The sequence below is a fragment of the Rhopalosiphum padi genome, chromosome 4 (assembly GCF_020882245.1).
Source record: "Rhopalosiphum padi isolate XX-2018 chromosome 4, ASM2088224v1, whole genome shotgun sequence".
Classification (NCBI taxonomy): domain Eukaryota; kingdom Metazoa; phylum Arthropoda; class Insecta; order Hemiptera; family Aphididae; genus Rhopalosiphum; species Rhopalosiphum padi.
This window is the reverse complement of record NC_083600.1, coordinates 54366051-54380934: the sequence shown is the minus strand read 5'-3', so window position 1 is coordinate 54380934 and position 14884 is coordinate 54366051. Positions and strand designations below refer to the sequence as shown.

The 14884-nt window shown below is 23.8% G+C and overlaps 1 protein-coding gene across 1 annotated transcript in view; it reads left to right on the top strand.

Moving 5' to 3' along the window:
• The first annotated feature begins 7603 nt into the window (after nt 1-7603).
• Nucleotides 7604-14884, top strand: part of LOC132929844 (cell adhesion molecule Dscam2-like) — a 67955-nt gene continuing 60674 nt past the window's right edge. Inside the window, exon 1 of the mRNA XM_060995447.1 lies at nt 7604-7732. The gene's annotated coding sequence lies outside the window, so the exon portion shown is untranslated. The remainder of the gene's footprint in view (nt 7733-14884) is intronic.

The window sequence follows — 14884 nt, the reverse complement described above, 5'->3', positions numbered from 1 at the left end:
TTAATTTTATAAGTTCTGAGTTTAGCGATTAATGTTTTGGTTGAACAATGATATATTTTATTTTATTTTTTTATATCACACAGAACTTTTTGGAGCAAACCAATTGAATCTTTAATATTAAAGGTGGTTTAATGTAACAAGATTTTTGATCTGTTAGTAACTTTTCTTGAGTGTTCAAAAGTATGAAATTCCCATTTAATAATTGGGTAAAACTAAAAAAAATTATTGAAAAAACTACGAAGATAAACAATGCAAGTTTTTGACTATATGAGATCAATTTTGTTTTTACGTTATAAATCAAAAAAAAAATTACCGCTGAAACTTAATTATCATAAAATATGCTTATTAGTAATTTTCACGACATGGTATAATACTCGATATTTTTGAACTTTTTATAAACAATTTCATTTTTTGAAATTTATTTTCATATAATAATTGTTTCCAAGTCAATAAGCTTAATAATTTGATAATGTTCCTTGTAATTTTTTTTTTACATCTGTAGAAAAATATTGAAAATTCAATGTCTCATATTTTTTAATTTCAAATTTTATTGATTTTATTGTAAACATATAATATATAAAATAATCTGTCGTTAGAAATAAACTATTATTCATCAGTCTCCTTCGTTCATATTCGTTTTTCATTCCAATGCTACTTCATGGAATTTAAGTTAAACACATAATTACTATAAAGCGACATTGTCAACGACGAGGTACATTCGAAACCTTCTACACATCAAATCGAGTTCATTGAGTTTGTTGTTTTCTTTGATATTTGTAGTTTGTAGATTGGTTAATAGAAGATTTGAAGTTTCTAGGGTATATATTAATATCAACTACTATTGTAATATTTAGTTCAGCCAACTATATAGTGTGTAGTCATTTGAAAAGAATTTAAAAGTAATAATGTATAAAGTTGTTTTAAACATCAAACGCATACACCACCGTCTACCGGTCCATTGGGTTTTTCGACTTCGTCGCTTTTTTAGGTCATACAGTATTTGATGACATATCTGCAATATGAACTATAATATGTTCTTATTTAAATATTAATTTTAGATTTAAAATTTGTTTTTAGTGAAAGTTTAATATTTAATAGTTAAATTAAATTTATTAGCTACTGATAATGTTATTAATAAATTTGGAGTTTTATTGAGTTTATTAAATATTGAAATATTAAAATACTTAACTTTATATAAAATATTTGTTTTTTTTCAGTACCTAGGTGAATATGAATATAATTTTAAAATTGTTAATATATGTGTTATATTTTAAATCATATTTCATAAGTTCATATTAATATAATTAGTTATATTACATATAAAATAAGTGACCCGAATTCAAAATCATTCTCTGCTTCTTTTCATTCTGAAAAATTCCTAAAGAACAAATCATTAAGCAAAATTTTTCATTTTTCTGAAGTAAAAAAAAAAAAAATACATACATGCAAAAAATAAATAAAATAATACCGATCGTTTCAAACATTTATATAGTCATCATTTATCAATAACGATACTTGTTGGGGCACGTATATTTAAAAAAAAATCGTCAGGTGTTCAGTTGATGCTTAACCAGATCATTATTTTCACATTGGTCGTCAAAAGAAACAAGATAATAACTGTAATGGGAAGCAATGAGAGGATCAATAGTTCAAGAACGGATTTAACGTCTGATTGGAAAAAGTTCCCAGGAAAATTCACTACATCCGGTAAGTCAATAATAAGGGTTTTCTTTTGAACATCGCCAAAAAAATAAAAACGAAAAAAGTCTTTGTACCACCCAAATTTCCATCATATTTACTTACCAATTGATCTGGATTTTTACGATTACATCTATTTGGAGTCTCTAAATTATAAGATAATAAATAAAAAAAAGCATTTGAAATCCTTGTAATATATTTTTTTTTCATTAAAAAAACAAATCAAATTTTCTTTGATTGAAACATTGGAAAATTAACTTAAAAAAACATATTGTACAGTGTAAAAAATAATATCATTAAAATGTTAATTAATTTTATATTGCTTATGCATACTTGTAAGAGTAATATTATAATTTGTGAAGGAATATTTAAATTAACTAAAGCAAAGTACCATATTATGTTAAATATTATAATAGTATTAAATTATAGCATAGTTATAATTTTAATGTTTATTTTTGTAAATTTACCTATTGGGAATTTAAATATAGACCAAGTTTACCCTATTAAATAAATATGTAATCTAATTATACAATAATATAATTGAAATTACAATTGAAAAATACAATATTGGGTCCACATTTATACAATATGTATTATGTTATATTAACAGTTTGTAACGGTAACCTTATTCTCGTATCCTTATAGTATATTATTTTCTGCAAGTATTTTGTAAACTGTAGGAACGTTGAGATATCGTTAAAAAACTTCAAGAAACTACAAAAAACGTGTACGACATTATTTACGAAGTTTATGTCGTATTTTGATGATTAAGTCACCTCATGACAAAAGTGTGTAACATTTTTTCATTTGTCTCAACAATTCACGCCACGTAGGCAGTGTTTATTTTTAAGTAAAAGTATGTGCTCATGGGTTTAAAAAATTATGTTATATATTTATTTATTTTATTTATATGATTTTTTAACAACATTTTTGTATATATTATTATTGTGCTCGTTTAACTTTTTGTTATAAATTACATAGTTAAAATGTAAAATATTCAATGTAAATACATTTTTATTAGATACCCAACTGTTTATATTCAGATTTCTTTGTTGTTTTATCAATCTGATACATTTTAAGAAGTTAATACCGCAATGCTCAAAACCATGAATGTCTTGTTAAAAAAAATGACTACAATGATGTAAGTCAACATTCTATATACAAATAGGTAAAAAGTAGATATATGATATTTTTATCAATTTTTATTTAATTTTTATTAAGTATTTAAATGTACTTATAATATAAATAAAATACTTATTGATAACTGCTTACTATTTGATCTATAGCTATTTTTAAATTATACAACACCACGTTAATTATCTGAAATTTTTAAGATAAAAATAAACTTTTTTTATGCTCAAAATATTTTTCCATATATCTACAAGTTTAATCTAAACTAACTAATGTATAATACAATTATGTAGTTGTTAAAATTCAGGCGATAAGTTTTATTTTTTTATATTTTAAATTTTGATTGAAGTGATAAATGAGTTGGTTTTAAAGTGAAATGCTTTTATTTTTTGAATTTATATTTTTTGTGTCATCACTCATCAGATACATACGACGTTTTGGAGCAGAAAAAAATATCTTTAACATTGATGAAGAAGGTAGTAATAAATTGGATCTATAGTCTGTTCACTGATAGAATAGTATTGCTTCGTAGAAATTATAGGCGCTCTGTCAAAAATCGCCTCACCATGACTAAAACTATTTGATATACATAGTAGGATGCGAATGTGATCGAACACCCGATTATGGATTGCAATCAGTACAAAGAAACGTGACACTATCAACCTTATCCCCACTCGAGAGCAACTGGTGGTAAGTAGTTGGGCCTAACTGTTTCATGCTATAGTGAGGAGAAACGACGAGTTTTTGTCCGCTGCATAGTACTAATATAGTACTATTCTCTCGATGAATAGGCTATAGAGGTAAATGCAAGAAGTCACAGTACTTTTTAAAATAATTAAGGAAAATAAACAAAAGCAGCAGTAAAACGTGAATATTATTTATACGAGTACAATAATAGTTTTACTACATCGATTTTTTTTGGAGGGAATTAAAAACATATTTTAAATGTTGACATGTACTTACACTTGCTTTAATATGATATTACCTGATTGATTATTTTAAACAATTTGTTTATAATATATAATATATAGGTACTTTAAATATTAATAAATAAAATGATAATTCATTGTAAAATCTATAAATTTCTTTTGATTATCACATCATTTTAATGAAAAAATCCAGTAAAAACAGAAATTATATAAATCAAGAATTAAATATTCAACAAGTGTTAGTTACTTTTATAAGAAATTTAGTACATTAGTTGTTACATTTCAAATTTAAGTAATATTCCATAGACGAATCATATGCACTCAAAGATGAAAAAAAATATTATACGTTCCCTGCTGATAAACGTTCATTAGGTAACGTGAATGATGTTATACGTTTGCATTAATGGGAATTATTTGAATGCTGTTTATTTACTACATAATTCAAAATCATTTTTTGTTATTGTTGTTTTAAATTCGACTATAAGCTCAGTGATGGTTTTTAGTATAATGAGCGTGGTGTATTTTTGTATGTATTTTTTGCGAGAATAAGTAAAAATACTCAAATAGGTATTTTAGCGTATTATCTATCCAGGGATTGAAAATAAAACATAAAACATTATATTTACTAAAATATATTGTACTATTAAGAGGTAACTTTTCCCGTTTCTCGATTTTCGTTAGTTTTCAAGAATATTATGAAAAAAAAAATTGAAAGCAAGGACTGAGCACACTATTCTTAAAGAAAGTGATACCTGAAAAGATGTTATTTACTATTAACATAATAATGTCTCTTACGTTAATAAACTACATAAGACAGGATGATTAGATAAGCACACTCTTTTCTTCTTCAATGATACAGTGATTCTAAACCTAATTTCTATAATTTTAAAAGTGTACTTTTATTAATTAATTTTTAAATTGGTGTACTACTTAAGGAAGAGTTTTCCGTGGAGGGATAAATTTCGGGTTTTTAAATAACAAGACGTAACAACTTCATTTTCTATAGTTAACAAGTAATTTTGTTTTTTTTTTAATTTTTACTTACTAAAATAAAAATTCGAACGAATAATTGATGAGTTGTTTAACTTTATATACTAAAGATAATAATTCTATGGTAATGCGATTGAAATATATGAAGGATATGATTATTTTAAAATTTTATTTATATTAATTTATCAATATTTATAATTTATAAAATTATATCTATTTTTATATTTTTGTAAAACCATTGTCCACTACATAATTTACAAAATAAAAAAGCCGTCAAGACACCTTACGTAGTACCTATAAAAAATACAAGAATTTGAGATTTTCAAGTATATTTAAAAATGATAAAAATCAGAATTTGAATAAATACACAATTAAATAAATCAGGAATGCATACTTGGCATGCTTGAATCCCCTTTTATACCAATATACCTGCAAGATGAATAGTAACATTTTGTTTAATCGTTGTTGGAAATCTTATTGAAAAACTGTATAGTGACGATTTTGCATTAAAATCATTGTAATTGTTTATATTAAGTATACATTATATTTGTACACATAATAGATTTAGTGGAGTATATCGAGGAGGTGCGTAATTTTCTAACACGAAATGTCTCACATAATCATTTTACAAGTATTTAATGAAAATTACGAAGGACATTTGAATTATTTATTGGTAGGATCACACTATTTCCATCACTTCACTCCTCTCAGCAAAAACAAAATTCAGCGTGCGCCACTGAATATGATTAAACATCATCATATCGTTATTTGAATATATATACATAATACATTATTCATACATTGCCATTATATATCAAAATAATTTAAATTTGAATACATGTAGGTGTGTTCTATAAATATAATTCTATGAATTATTATTTTCAAGTCTCAAGTAACAAGATGAAAGATGGAAGTAAAACGTAGGAAGTGGATAGGTACTACACTATATAACTATATAATGGCGATATTTTACAAATATGATTTACATTTTTCATTTTCGTCCAAATAAAATTAATTAGTTTATATATTGTTCATTATGATGACAACAGCTGCTAGTAATTGAAAATATAAATGCATAATATTGATCGGTATGTACGTAGTATTTGTGCTAATATATTTTATTTATCAATATAAAATACATAGTAATATTTTCAGATTTATTTTATAATTCTAAATATTATACTTTTAATACATTTTCATATTACAATAATAAATACTAAATATATTGTATAACCAGCAGGTGTTAAAGTTTAATGACGATAAAACGAGTACTTAATCAACTATTTTTATTATAATTTTAACGATTTCCACGTTATTTAAAATATAATTTAACTAATAATAATATAACATTTGATTATATTTTGTAGTCGGTAGTTTATCAATTAAATATCGTTACTATAAACAATATTGTTTATGCCTTAAGGCATCGTATTTCGAGTATGTTTTCTTAAATCGGCTAATTTCAAAATATATTTGTTTAAAAAAATAATTGCACTTCATAAATTCCCTTATCTTCCCCCCTCTAGATAGGATACACGCCTATATCATAAATTAACACGTGTTTCAATCAAAATACATGGCTAAATATAACCAGAAAACTAATCAAATTAAAGTTTGCACTTCAAGTTAAATTCACTTACATAAAGAAAATCAAATATGATAAAGATACAGTACTATAATGTGTTGGTTTCTCATTATATTTCACTATAATATACACTTTGTACGGCATAGTTGTTGTTGTGATGTAAAATTTGGAACTTGGAAGTAATGGTAGCACTATAAAAATGATTTTGATGACACATTTTCAAAAATATTACTGTTATAACTATAGTTTTCAGCACTTTGTTCATATGCTCAGAGAAATTATTGTTAAAGTTTCGATTTTGATCTTGTTAAAGGCGCTAACTTTTTGAGTAATTATTTTACCCAAGAGAATGTTCATAGGAAAATGTATAAAAAAAAATACATCATTGTAAAATCAATAGGTTTAATATTTCTCACTCAAAATCTAAAATTTCAACTTATATTATTATTACATTTTTATTTAAATTATTTATTTTCGTATTATATTATTTTATTTTATAAATGTATTTAAATATCACTTCGATAAAGAATTGTTGTTTAAGAATTACCTTATATTTAAAAAAAAAAATGTATACCTATGTAAAACTGTGTATACGTTCTACAGTTTATTACTAAATTAACAATAATATTCATTTGTACAATATGCAATCTTGTTACGTTATAAGCTGATAGTATTATTGAATCTACATAGTATATACTATTAAACTTTTAGTTTAATTTTTAATTTATGTTATAACATTTTTAACAGATCGTAATATATATTATATATAAATATAATGCAATACATTTAAACTCAGATAGCTAGACTAGTTTATACGTAGGCGCAGAGTATATTTAATAGTATATTATTTGTATATGCGTATAATATATGTATTTTAAATGTTTTATTAAAACAATTATAGGTAAGTTATTATATAATCACACTTTCGTGTACAAAAACATATTCAATTACAACGACAGTAATTAGCAACAGTATTGTAGTAAATAGCAATACCTAATAAATTAATTTTTCATTGATGGATGTGCTATAAGTTACAACGAATGATGGTTCGGAACCCATAGTAAAACATATAAATAAATAATTGAATCATTTATGTCGTAATACATTTTCGGTCGGAGTTTGTAATGTACGAACGTTTGGCGGGTAAGAGATTACACGCCAACAGACCATTTTGTGGGTTTGGCGGCAAGGGGTGGTACGTTGGAAAACGGGGCAATTTTACTGCAACGGCGGCGTCGTCGTTGGTGGCGCGTACGCCGCCGTTCAAAGCACGTTCGCCGCCACGGTGGCAAGCAGTCGCGAACCGGCTCCCAAACGTGTCAGTACCCCCCCCAAACAGCCCGGGGCAGGGTAGTGCGCTGTCAAAAACACGATAGCTTCCGAAATCGTCTTGTATCACGTAAGTCCCATATATTTATATACTATAATATTTTTATTATATCTTGATTCCATTATCATTCAAATATTGATGGTTATTAGAAAACATACAACACGATAATAATATACTTATTACTTAAACTAGATAGGTATACTGTTTTTTTTATTATGTTCTACAGAAAATAATAAATAATGATAATAGTAGCTATGTCGAGTTGATTACTCATTAAATTCGTATTATGGTATTAATCACTAATAATAGTACTACAGGTATATTTAATATTATCTTCGAGAAGATTGTTGCGGCAATAAATAATAATAATTTAGTATAACACAAAGATGATTTATTAAGCACACTCACTCAATATTTTTTATTCGACTACCCATGCATAATTATGCAAATTATGATTTTTAAGTTTACCTAAAGAACATATTTCCAAGTAACCTCCTTTTTTGTAGTAAGTTGTTAAAAAAATGATTTTTTGAAAATGTTGATTTATATAAATTTAAATTAAAAAATTTAATAAACTTAAGGCACGATAATTTGAAAATTATAATAATTTATACTTGTTAATTTATTTAAAATTAATAATTCTAAAAATTGACTGAGTATAATAAGTACAAATCAAAATATTGCATACATTTTATAGTTTATTATGTAAAACAAGTATTAAGATTTATTATCCTCAGAACATTAAGTTTAGTAATTCAGAAAACTCTTTTAAATTTCGATTTCGATGCATAAATATTTTCCATAAAATCATTACAATTGTCAAGGCTAGTATTTATTTGAATAAAAAAATGACTACCCCACAAGATACTCATAAATAGTATATTTGTATACGGCCTGAATGTTTAATTGAAAATCAAAATTTGAACAAATTGGTATATTACGATTTTGTAAGAAAAGGAAGGAAGAACATGCTTAGTGATTTTCACTCTGTATTATTAAATAAATTGTATATTTTCTTGTGATATTTATTTTCATAAAAAAATTACGTAGGTATTGAATCATATTATGTAGGTAATAGTATGTTAAAATCAAAATAAATATTAAAAAATTAATTGTACAAGCCTAAAAGAGAATATTATATTTCGATATGAACTAATAATAAATTACCAATATAATTAAAAATTATTTTTGAAACTTATTTTAAATCAATCTAATAACTCCTAATTAATATTAAAATACTTATAGTTTTAATCATCATATTTGAAACATAACTATAATATATTTGTTTTTATTTTTGTTTTGCCACTAAAATACATATTTTCTGCTTTGGAATACGATACATTTATACATATAATATAATATATCACTCAATAGTTTTTATCAAAAAGTTCCATCTATAAATACCATAGTATATAAAATATATAATGTAGTATTTAATACATATATAATATATTATTATATTGGTACATACTACATATATTCAAAATAACAATAAACAAAAAAATGTCAAATTAATATTTTAAAAATATCACAGTTTTTTTTTATTTTTAATAATATGCAGTTATTTGTGGAATTTTTTAACCTTAAAATATTATTATAAAACTACCTGTCATTTTTTTATTTACCAATTAATTATGATTTATATAATATTATATGCATTTTATATATATATAATGATAATCAAATCATATTCTAAAATTATGAAGAAAAGTTTACGTGTTTTTATCATACGCAAAAATCATGTGCTTAAAATATTTGACATTCTTTAAATACTAAAAAGCTATAAATTAGGTAACAAATAATATTTAAATATATCTAATTCCGCGTGTATAAATATTTTTTTTTTTTTTTTTAAATCCACTATATCGATTATAGGTAATATTATTTAGTGTATTTTTGTGTGTGTCAAGTATTTCCAACATGATAATATTATTATATTATACCTATCTAACGCAGAATTTAGTCCCAAGACCAAAAATGTAATATTAGGTCCTTTAAATCCAGCACGTGAACATTATAACATTTATTCGAGAGAACATAAAAGTACATATACATTTCTTTATGTTAAGGTGGTTGGTTAATACCAATAAATTATACAAAAGTCTCTTACGAGAAAATGTAATACATATAAATGTTTACCATAGACATAAAACTATGTGCATCGAACATAAATTATTAAATTTTTTCGAATGGGACTTGTGCTTCGGATCCATTCAATATATACCTGTTCAGTGGACATAGACGTTTTCTGTACCTAATATAATGCTCTCTAGTCTTGTTTATTTACTTTTTAAATTTACATTTTAAATGTAAATTTTTGTTTTATTTACTAACATAGGATAAATTCTTGTAAAGTTGTAAACATAATAAACTATAATGGTTTATTTTGATACGTTCTATAGAAATTATTTTAATTGAACTATATCTAAATTTATGGGTAAATCTTGATAAAATTAAAATCCAATAACATTTCGTATTGCTAACTTAACGTAGACCTTTATATTATTAGATATTTATTTATAATAAACTAAATTGTTGAAAATCTTTCACGAAAATTATACAGCATAATAAACCTTCGTATTAAAAAAAAACTATAATCGATCAAAGTTTGCCCGTGTTCATGCTTTAACATTATTTTAAAAATATTTATAATAATAATAATAATAAACATGGATCAGTAAACAACAACATACTATTGAAAATACTTTAAAAGTTTTGTTAACGACGGTTATTACTTTTGATGATGATGGTATAACATTTTTATATTATGAGGTTGAATAGTTTATGTATTTACATGATTACGATTCATGTTTGATTACCTAACCTAACCTAGTTATTTTAATGATAAATTATCTGTGGATTTTTTTTGTATTATACCGAATATAAAGTTGTATAAATACTAACATAAATTATTTTAAGCAAAAATAAATAAAACAATTCTTTTTGTTTTTAAATATATATATATTTATTTTGAGACAAATTTATCACAGATATACTTAAGTTAAGTTGACATTTAAAAAAACATATATATATATATTTATATTATCAACACATTTTAATTTATATGTATTATTTAATTAAAATGCACAATATTACAAAATATAATAATTATCATCCACAATATATCTAAAAACACAATTACAAAATTAGAGGTACATTACGTTTTACCCCGTAGAAGTGTAGAGAATAGTACTCTACTAAAAAAATATAATTTATTTTATAACATTAACCACCTAAAAAATGTATTACAAAACAGTAATTGAATAATATCAGTTTCTCAAAAAAAGAAAATGATATAAAACATTATAAGTATACGTAGTTTTCTGTAAGAATGAATAAATTCCAATAACATCAACATTCGAGTAAGAATACAATTTTGTTCCCGAGATCTTCTGTCACTGCAGGAATATATTAATAATACATACTTGTAAAAAAGAGTTTTATACACATAAATGAGTTTTAAAAAAAGTACAATCAGATTTCGTGTAAAATCTAAAATAATCCCTCGAAGCCTAGCTAATGGTGTAATAAAATGTGTATGTCTGCATGGGCATTTATATGCGCGCGTGTGAGTATTTCAGTATGTGTGTGCTCGCCAATCGTTTTTCAAACCATTTATTATTATGTGTATGACACGGAAAAGGTCTAAGCCCACACACACACACACACACACACACACACGCACACACACATACACACACTACTGCAACAGCTTTCGACTCACTGTGTTGGCCTTCCGGTGGGAATGAAAACACTATAGTTCCGCAAAAGTTTGTGCAATACGTACAAATATTTAATTTCAAAAATATTTATTTACCTGTATAACAAGACTATTTTTTATTTACTTTCGTGAGTAATTTTATAATTTATCGTATTCTATAGTTTTAATTTTTATATAAATGTATTTTTTGCAGACTTTAAATGTTCGATAGGTGCATTTTATTTAAACACAATAATTTAACACAGTTATAATGTACAACCATCGGTATGTCTTAATTTTGTATTAAATATGTTATAAATATATTATTGTTAATATAAATAAATGTTTTAGATTCAGCACTTTTATTAATACCTAGTTGAGAAATAATAAATAATAATAATATTTTTTTAATAAAATAATATTTAACAATAAATAAAATCATAAAAAAACGTACATGAGATTCTTCTAGTAACCGTAGTTTGTGTTTGAACTGTTCGAAGTGAGTGAGTTAAAATACAATTTTATATTTTAGCATATAAACAAATTGTAATTGTCAAATAATATTTCTTAAAAATATTAAAAATCATCTGGTTTGAAATTAATTATAGAAAATGGTTTTTTAAAAATTTAAGCTCCATAATATTTTTGGAGTTCATTAAGTAATCTTAAACAATTATTTTTCATCTTTTAAAGTTTTCATAATTAAAAATATATTTAACATACATTAATATCCTACAGTCTACTATGTTTGATAATTTATAGTACATTTGAGGTATCTTCTGAATATTTTTTATTCAAATTATTTGTTTTAAAATTAAAACTTTATTGTCTGTTAAAACTAATAATTACTCATAGATATTATAAATCAAGTTATGAGAAATTTTTTATGGTTTATTATTTTCATATTACCTATACTCAAGTAAACTATAAATTAAACTATAAATTAAATGGAATACAATTTTTTTCCTAAATATTAAAGTTAAATAAAAATCGTAAATAATATTATTATTATTTAAATATACATTTATTATATATTTATATCTAAGTTAAATCGGTAAATTATAATGGTACTTATTCAAACAACTAAATTCCTAAGTACGTGTTTAGCTAACAAAACTATATTTTATACCAGTTATCAAATGAACGTAATGACTACTGTGTAATGTACTTATTCCATATATTATTTGTATAAATTTAAAGGTACTTAGTACTTACCGTCTTAACTCAAGGGGGAGGAATATGTAAATTGTTCTCTAGAGACAAATTTCGATGTTTTCATTTTGACGGATGTTAAAAGTAGGTACTTCAGAACAGATCATATTACAAGCATTCTTGTTACATTGAATATTATACTTCACCCCTCGGCCTTCACCTCTCAAACTAACTAAAAAGGAATATAAATATTACCAGTGCAATATTATATGATTTTACGGTTTGTTATGTTGGGTAATTGGATTTCATTCTTCCTGAAAGTATTATTCTTTTTTAACATAAAATGTTATACTGCAGGAATTGAAAAAGTATAGCCAATCAGCATTAGTCACAAGATAAAATTCGAATTAAATAGATATATGTACACACTAGTTTAATATTGGAATGGTCTTATTTTTAAATAATATAAACTTGTAGACAAAATTTAGGAGATTTGAAATTTTTGATATTAATATGTTAACTATTTTGGTACATTGTATTCATTAAATAACCAATAATCTATTATTGCAAGTGTTTCTATACATTTTATGAGTAGGAATGTAGAATTTTAGTTTATACGTCATATATTATAAGAATTCAATACGATTCAGCTATATTTTGAATATTTATAATTAAATTAGATATATATTATAATTTAATATTAAGGTATTTAAAACAGGATTGAATATATATTATAATCAATATAAACATTTATATAAATAATAAATATAAACTGATTATATATGTATAAGTAAACTACGTATAGTAGACTTAATAGTGATTTTTATTAAAATAATATTATATTATAGAATTCATCATTTCATCACATATTTTTATCTCGAAAACAGGATCGTTATGAATATCCTCTCAATAATTCAATTGGGTATACTTTAGCTGTGTCGGCATATTTATATTCAGCGTAAATACTAAACTGTGATAATCTAAAAAACAATGTTGGTGTGTATTAAACATATTATAAACATAATATTTTATTTTAGTAACAAAGGATTTAATCACAATAATTATCAAAGTTGCGAGAGTTTTTTTTTTTGATGAAGAGTTTATTAATGGGTTCGCAAAATTAATCAATATATTATTATTATTAATAAAGTTCAATATCCATTATTTATAATTTTTGATTACGATTTGTGATTAACATATTGATTAAAAGTTTAATTTGTCTGCATATCATAATATTTACCCATAATATAAAACAATATAATTATTTATATAAATTGAATTACTTCTTATCACAATTCAGTAATTTACAAATCATAATTACTTGTTATTTTTAAAAGCTTTATAGCGTTTATGACAAAAAAATAAAGCTTAAATAAATGAAGAATTGTCATAACTGCTATAGTGCTATATATTAGATTTTCTTCCAATAATTACGATATTCATGATATTTCACATTGTGTTTACAAATTAAATAAAAACTGGAATTTGAAATACTACATGACTTGTCGATGTTCATAATTAATTGTCAAAAAATATATAATGTAAAATAAGAAAGAAAAAGTATTATTTTTCTATCGATTAAATATTTTAAATAAATAGTTGAATAATATTTTAAAATAAACATAGTATATGTACTTAAAATAGACGACTGAAAGTTATTTAAACAATTTACTTAAAATGCTGATTATTTTACATAAAAATGTTGTATATTAATTCAATTCAATAATAGATACAGGTATATTATATAAAATCTAGAGAAGTGAAATTAAAACATGCTTAAAAAAAAAAATATATATTTGTATATATAAATGATCATCATTACAATTATAGTGTATTTTTAATTACAAAAAATATTTTTTCTTAATGTTTTCGTGAATTATTTTGTGTAAATTTTGATGGTAATAATAATAGTAATTTAAAAACGATTAAAAATACGATAGAATTTTGTGAACTGATAATTAATTATGATCACCGTGTGCAAATATTCATGTCTACAAGACTACAACGAATATTATTCGATTTTGTATTACCAAAATGGCAAAATATACGTATAACGTATGTATATTCTATTTTACTTGTAACTCTTCAACCCTTATATTATAGTTTGACACGGAATCACTTTTTTTCCGAAGCATATCGTGTTACTACATATACTCTCAATCCTGAAAAATATATATATCTCGGTTTTTAGACTTGCCGTGTAAATGTACTCCGAGTTAATTCCCCACTGCAACACTCGAGTTTCGTTACACACATACGCATACACGCGCGTATAAAAAAACTAAAAACACAAAACCACAAAAAGGTTTCAATTATAAATAGTTTATCTATATCCGATATAGGTAGGTATTAAAAACGAAAAAACAACA